This window comes from Onychostoma macrolepis, chromosome 06, assembly GCF_012432095.1.
Source record: "Onychostoma macrolepis isolate SWU-2019 chromosome 06, ASM1243209v1, whole genome shotgun sequence".
In the NCBI taxonomy this organism is placed as follows: domain Eukaryota; kingdom Metazoa; phylum Chordata; class Actinopteri; order Cypriniformes; family Cyprinidae; genus Onychostoma; species Onychostoma macrolepis.
In genome coordinates, this window is record NC_081160.1 from 16,254,100 (window position 1) to 16,260,162 (window position 6,063).

The 6,063-nt window shown below is 38.5% G+C and overlaps 3 non-coding genes across 3 annotated transcripts; 1 reads left to right on the forward strand and 2 right to left on the reverse strand.

Moving 5' to 3' along the window:
- Positions 1 to 4,216: 4,216 nt before the first annotated feature.
- Positions 4,217 to 4,288, reverse strand: trnag-ucc (transfer RNA glycine (anticodon UCC)). Its single transcript has one exon. It is a non-coding gene; the product is annotated as a tRNA-Gly (tRNA).
- A 673-nt stretch (positions 4,289 to 4,961) lies between these two features.
- trnap-ugg (transfer RNA proline (anticodon UGG)) lies at positions 4,962 to 5,033 on the reverse strand. The gene has a single exon. It is a non-coding gene; the product is annotated as a tRNA-Pro (tRNA).
- A 201-nt stretch (positions 5,034 to 5,234) lies between these two features.
- Positions 5,235 to 5,308, forward strand: trnai-aau (transfer RNA isoleucine (anticodon AAU)). Its single transcript has one exon. It is a non-coding gene; the product is annotated as a tRNA-Ile (tRNA).
- Positions 5,309 to 6,063: the final 755 nt, after the last annotated feature.

The window sequence follows — 6,063 nt, forward strand, 5'->3', positions numbered from 1 at the left end:
CTGATCAAAAATTAAGTTTTGATATATTTACGGTAGAAAATTTACTAAATATCTTCATGGAACATGATCTTTACTTAATGTTCTAATGATTTTTGGCATAAAATAAAAATGGATAATTTTGACCCATACAATGTATTTTTGGCTATTGCTACAAATATACCCCAGCGACTTAAGACTGGTTTTGTGGTCCAGGGTCACACACATATACATATATATAAGAGGGGTTAAAACAGCAAGGGGCTGAAGAAGCTCTCAGACTAGCCCAACTGTAGTGGCGGGCAGAAGACGCTAGTAATAAATTGACAAATCCCAGCAGACATGTAGAAGAAGTCTGGCTCTCCCATGATCTCTCCAGTGTGGCAAATCAAAACCAAATTTCCTCCTGGGCAGCAGTAGACACGGACAAGCAGATACCTGCGGCCACCTGGGCCTCACTCCAAAGACTCGGCCAAGACAATTTCCCTCAAATCACCTCTCTATCTTAATCTGACAGCCCTCCTCGATTAGGAGGTGTGAAAATTACTTCTCTACCCACCAGCTGTCGTTCTGAAATTATCTTAATTGTACCATGATTATGCCTCTAAGCTCCTATGAGAGCAACCGTTGCATCCGTTAAAAAGTACTAGCAAAGATGGGAAGACCTTCAAAGTGTAAGTGAACACCTTAGAAGAGCTGCAATCCACACACATACAAACACAGAGACAGGCAGCAGGAATAGTGCGCTATACACTAGCAGATGCCTAACTATTTAACAAAACAAGGACTAGCATGTGTTCACCTGCGTATTTCGCTTAATATCAAAACATAAACAGTGACAGGCCTTGTACTTCTGCAAATAAGCTCATAACCGAACTCAACGAGCTTTAAATCAAAAGAGAAACTATTCTAGACACAACTACACAAAGTTGCTGACAAAAACATTTGACGGTAAGTAACGTTATAGTTCCATTAATTAATAATGCTTTTGTAAATATTTAGCTTTTTAAAACGTATGATTAAGGCTTAAATGGCCTTGTACAGAAAGATAAAGGAGGGAAAGGAACTCACCACACAGTAACAACAATGTTAAAGTTTTGAAAATACTCCTGCTTGTAGAATTAGCAGAGTCGTTGTCGTTTTTTCCTGTTGTATGATTCCAGTTGCTTGGCTGCCAGTAGTGGTTTACAGCTGGTTTGTGTAATGTTTTTTAGCATTTCGAGACTTTGTTTAATTTCAGACGGGATTTCAAAAACATGATGTGTTCACGTGTGGAGAAGCTTCCACAGCAGAGCTTTACTGAAGTAACTAAAGGGCAGTGTTGGGCACGTTACTTTAAAAAAAGTAATTAGTCATAGTTACTAGTTACTTCTCACAAATAGTAACTGAGTTAGTAACTGAGTTACATCATTATAAAAGTAACTAATTACCAGGGAAAGTAACTATTGCGTTACTTTTTAAAAAATGTTCAAATGTCAAATAACTTGGATGCCCCCAATATTAAATATGTTAAATTAATGAAATGGACACTAAAAAGAATAAATTATTATTATAAAACATTCTACATTAATCTACACTATTTATCTACTGACACTTAGTATCAGTCAGTCAAGCATTATAATATAATATTATGACAATTTAATATTATATGATGATAGAACTTTAGGAATTAGAATAACCAAGGATGAATGCATATGTGTCATCAATATAAAACGCATAAGGATTAATGAGCTGCTGGGTTCATGAATATTAATCACGTTGTCTGCGTTCGCTCGAGTTGATTTGCTGAAATTAAAACAGGGAGGATAATAGGTGAGCGCCAGCCAATGAGATTGTCGTTTGCGCATTAGTTCCGCCCACTACCAGAGAACCGGCAGTTCTTAAAAGCGGAATAATTCCAAAGGAACTCCGTTATTTTGACAGGAAAATACAACAAAGAATATCGTTTACATGTAGCGTGTCAATTCTGCATGTTATGAAAGACTCTCTTGCTCTGTATCTTTGTTTGCGTGCGTGTATGTGAGAGAAAGCGACGGCGAGTCGTGCGCCTTCACACTAGAGTTTATGGTACGTCAAATACAGCTACACTGCGCATCCATTCAGATGAACTGAAAAATTAAATTCTAATAATATAATATAGTAACGCCACATTTTATTGTCAGTAACGGTAACGGCGTTGTAACGGGGGAACAGTAATTCGTTTGATTACTCGTTACTGAAAAAAAATAACGCCGTTAGTAACGCCGTTTATTTATAACGCCGTTATTCCCATCACTGCTAAAGGGAGAGTCAGCTAGAGCTGGTTTTCTTTTTTCTGCCATAAAACTGTATCAGTGTAAAGACCGTTCATCGAAGTGGCCACAAACTTGGCAGGATGATCCCAAACGCGCACAGACACGCATCCGCCTGACACTAGGTGGCGTTTTGGATCGTAACTGGAAATGCTAGGAACAAAATTATATTTCCCCTGAATCATTGTGTAAAACATACAGAATATGATTTAATTCCGTCTATAAAAAATTTAGTGTTACCAAAAAAAACACTACTTTTTTTAGCTCTTCATTGGCAGTTAAAGGTGGGGTATGTATTTTTTCAAAAACGCTTTAGAAAACGAGTCGGGGCCAAGTACCAAAACAAACTTGTAGCCAATCAGCAGTAAGGGGCGTGTCTACTCATGATGCGGGGAGAGAGCGCACTCGGTGCACATGATGGACATTAGCCGAGCCAAGCGACGACAAGATGGTGGATGGAAAATGTCTGTGGAACAAAAGAAGGCGTGCAGGTGTCTACATGGACTGACATTCATTTGAAATGAACGGGATTTGTCGTGTCGTGGCATGGCATCCAGTGCAGACAGCATCACTGATTATAATAAGTTCTATAGAATTTTATTGTGCTGCGCGGCTCGCGTCCGGTGTGGACACGGTGTTACAATTAGGTAAGAAGTAGGACCCGTGTAAATATCGGATCAGCTTTCCAGCGCTGGAGAGAACTCAAGGAGCGGGAAGGCCTGGGATCGGACCCGAGTATGCTTTCTTCTCAATCGGTGAGTAACATTGGTTTTGCTTTGTTTCACAGAATTAATCGTTGCCTGCGACTAACGTTATGTGTGGGGCGGAGCTGTCAAAATAGGGGTGAGAGCCTTTTGGGGTAGGAGTGTGTTTGTTTTGATGATTTCAAATATCAACATTGGCTACCAGAAATCGCGTACCCCACCTTTAATCCGAACTTCACAAATTTTTGCACATAGCAACTAGCTAGGGATGGTGCTGGTAGGTATACCTATAGGTAGGAAGTTAGGTAAATAAATAAATAAAATGTTGAATAATTGAGTCTTGCAAAACTAAAAGAAGATAAAAACAGCAGACAAATTGAATTATGCCATGGTCTGTCTGAATACTCGATTCTGATTGGCTGGCAGGTGTTGATTAAATTCGTTGAACCGCACAGGTAGTTCCAGGTCAGTTTAATCACGGTCTATATTAATGCGCTCCTATAAACATTGGTAACCATAGTAACATACAGTTACAAGTTGAATAGTAATACAGACGAAAATAACCGTCATTTTTATCGTTCCGGTCAAATATTGCAGCGCAAATATTATTAACATCTTTAATATGTGAATGCTGGGAAATGACCATGGCATAAACGGGCTACGCTGCGCGTCGGGCGGTTTTTCGTCTCCACGTTGTGCATTCAAATCGTTTAATGCACAGCTAGCCGTTGATTATCCCTTACATATATCTCCTGAACGTAGCGCAACGTTCAAACTTAACTGAACTTTATACACATAGGCCACAGGACACACGTAAAGGTACGGCAAAGTTGCACTTAGAGTACTACAACTAAAATTCCTTACTTACTGTGACTGCTTCCAGATTATAGAATTGGAATTAAACAGTAATGGAAACAATAGTGGTGATCAAATTTTAGCGGCTATAACATTAAATATTAATGGCCTACCATTACAAAAATGGACATACTGTGGAAACAAATATGTGTACCAAATTATGTGAAAATTGGCCACGAGGTGGCACTATAATAACTAAATTTCATTTTTGCTAATAAATACGCAACCGAGAGCAAATATATATGTGTGTGTATAAATATATATATATATATATATATATATATATATATATATATATATATATATATATATATATATATGGGACAGTTATATCACTCATAAAAGTAAGAAGAATACATTACCATTGCTAAAATGATGCAAAAGACAATCTGCGTTGGCCGGGAATCGAACCCGGGTCAACTGCTTGGAAGGCAGCTATGCTCACCACTATACCACCAACGCGTATACATAGAAATATGTAGTATGTTTTTTTCATGCAACATTCCCATTCCCAACGTGAAACATTCCCATTCTTTGGGCAACATTGTCTTTTATTTATTGCAGAGCAGCGATTCTCAATTCCAGTCCTCGCGTGCCCCCGCTCTGCATATTTTGCGTGTCTCTCTTTGTTAACACACATGAAGTGAGCTCCGTGCATGAACTGTGTTCCCATTGACATGGTCCCTACACAGTCTCCGTTGCTCCCTACTCCCTGAGCAAGAGAAATCCGTTGAAGTTTACTTAACTTCGGAACATTCATTCACGGATTTGCGCTGCGTCTTCACACACAGACGAAACTTACTAGAGAAGCGTGAAGTGTGACATAATATACCTCTGTAAATAAATATAATTTAAATTCACGTCTCGCACACTTCAGTGCCCTTTGAATGGAACAGTTCGCTTCGAACTGGAATCATGGCGGAATATCCGGTGATGTCCACTTCGCAAGGCACTTACAGTCGAATAGAACAACGTCTGAAGCGAAAAGAGAAACATACAAAATGTGCAGAAGCGGGGGATACGCGAGGACTGGAATTGAGAACCGCTGTTGTAAAGTAATCGTAAAGTGCACACTAAGAATAAAATAAAATTGTGAACTTTCCTTCGGTGTCTTCCTAAACGCTTCAAAAACCATGGGCTCGTCCGGGATTTGAACCCGGGACCTCTCGCACCCAAAGCGAGAATCATACCCCTAGACCAACGAGCCATACCGGTCTTTTGTTTGTTATTGTTTATGAATGATCTGTCGTCTACCATGTGTCTAGAAGTTCTGATTAGTTTTTTATGTTATGTTTTAATAAAAACTGCAACAGTATAATAAGCTTAAATAGTGTACGTGTACATTTACACAGGGATTAGATTCACTAGGGAGCCTCTCTATAGCATTGATTGAGGTGGTGGACGCTGTGGCCGGTTAGCTCAGTTGGTTAGAGCGTGGTGCTAATAACGCCAAGGTCGCGGGTTCGATCCCCGTACGGGCCAGCTTGATTTTTGTCATTTATTTTTGCCACATATGTACAAGAACACATATCGATTAAACCCTTTCTTTATTGTTTGTTACCCATTAAACGTTCGATTAATATATTAATTGGAGACATTGAGCATATGAGATTAACTATAACTTATAAATATTTTTTGCCCATCAATATAAAAAATTTGTAAAAAGTGCATTTATGTTTAGTAATATAGCACATTCTGCACTAATACAAAATCTATGCAGAACAAGAAATAAATCCTGAAATTTATGTAAAATTCTTTGCTTGGTTAAAAAAAAAAAAAAAGGATTAACAGTATTAATGTTGTTAATACACTGAAATCAATTTGTGGCTATGCACAACTGAGTGTATCCTTCTCAGCTGAAGTGTATTTTTTCTTCTCTTTTGCCTTTTTGCAAATAAATACACAACTTCAAATTATTTTTTTTCTTTACGCCCAAGTATAATTCCTGCCTTGGTTTTGTAGGTCAATGGCTTGATTGACCTGCTCGGGAGCTATAGAGTCAGTTTAAATACTTTAATATATGGAGAAACATTCTTGTCCATTTCCTTGACGTGCATTACTTTGCAGGTGAAAATAACTGCAGTTTTCAGTAACACCCTATCAGCATTCACCACATAAAGGTCAAGAGGGTCTGATGGGGTCCATCTATGAGTGCAATTCAAACTTATCCCATATGCACATCTTACATTCTCATTGGTTACTGTGAATGTGTAAGAAATCAGTCTGGCCACAACAAG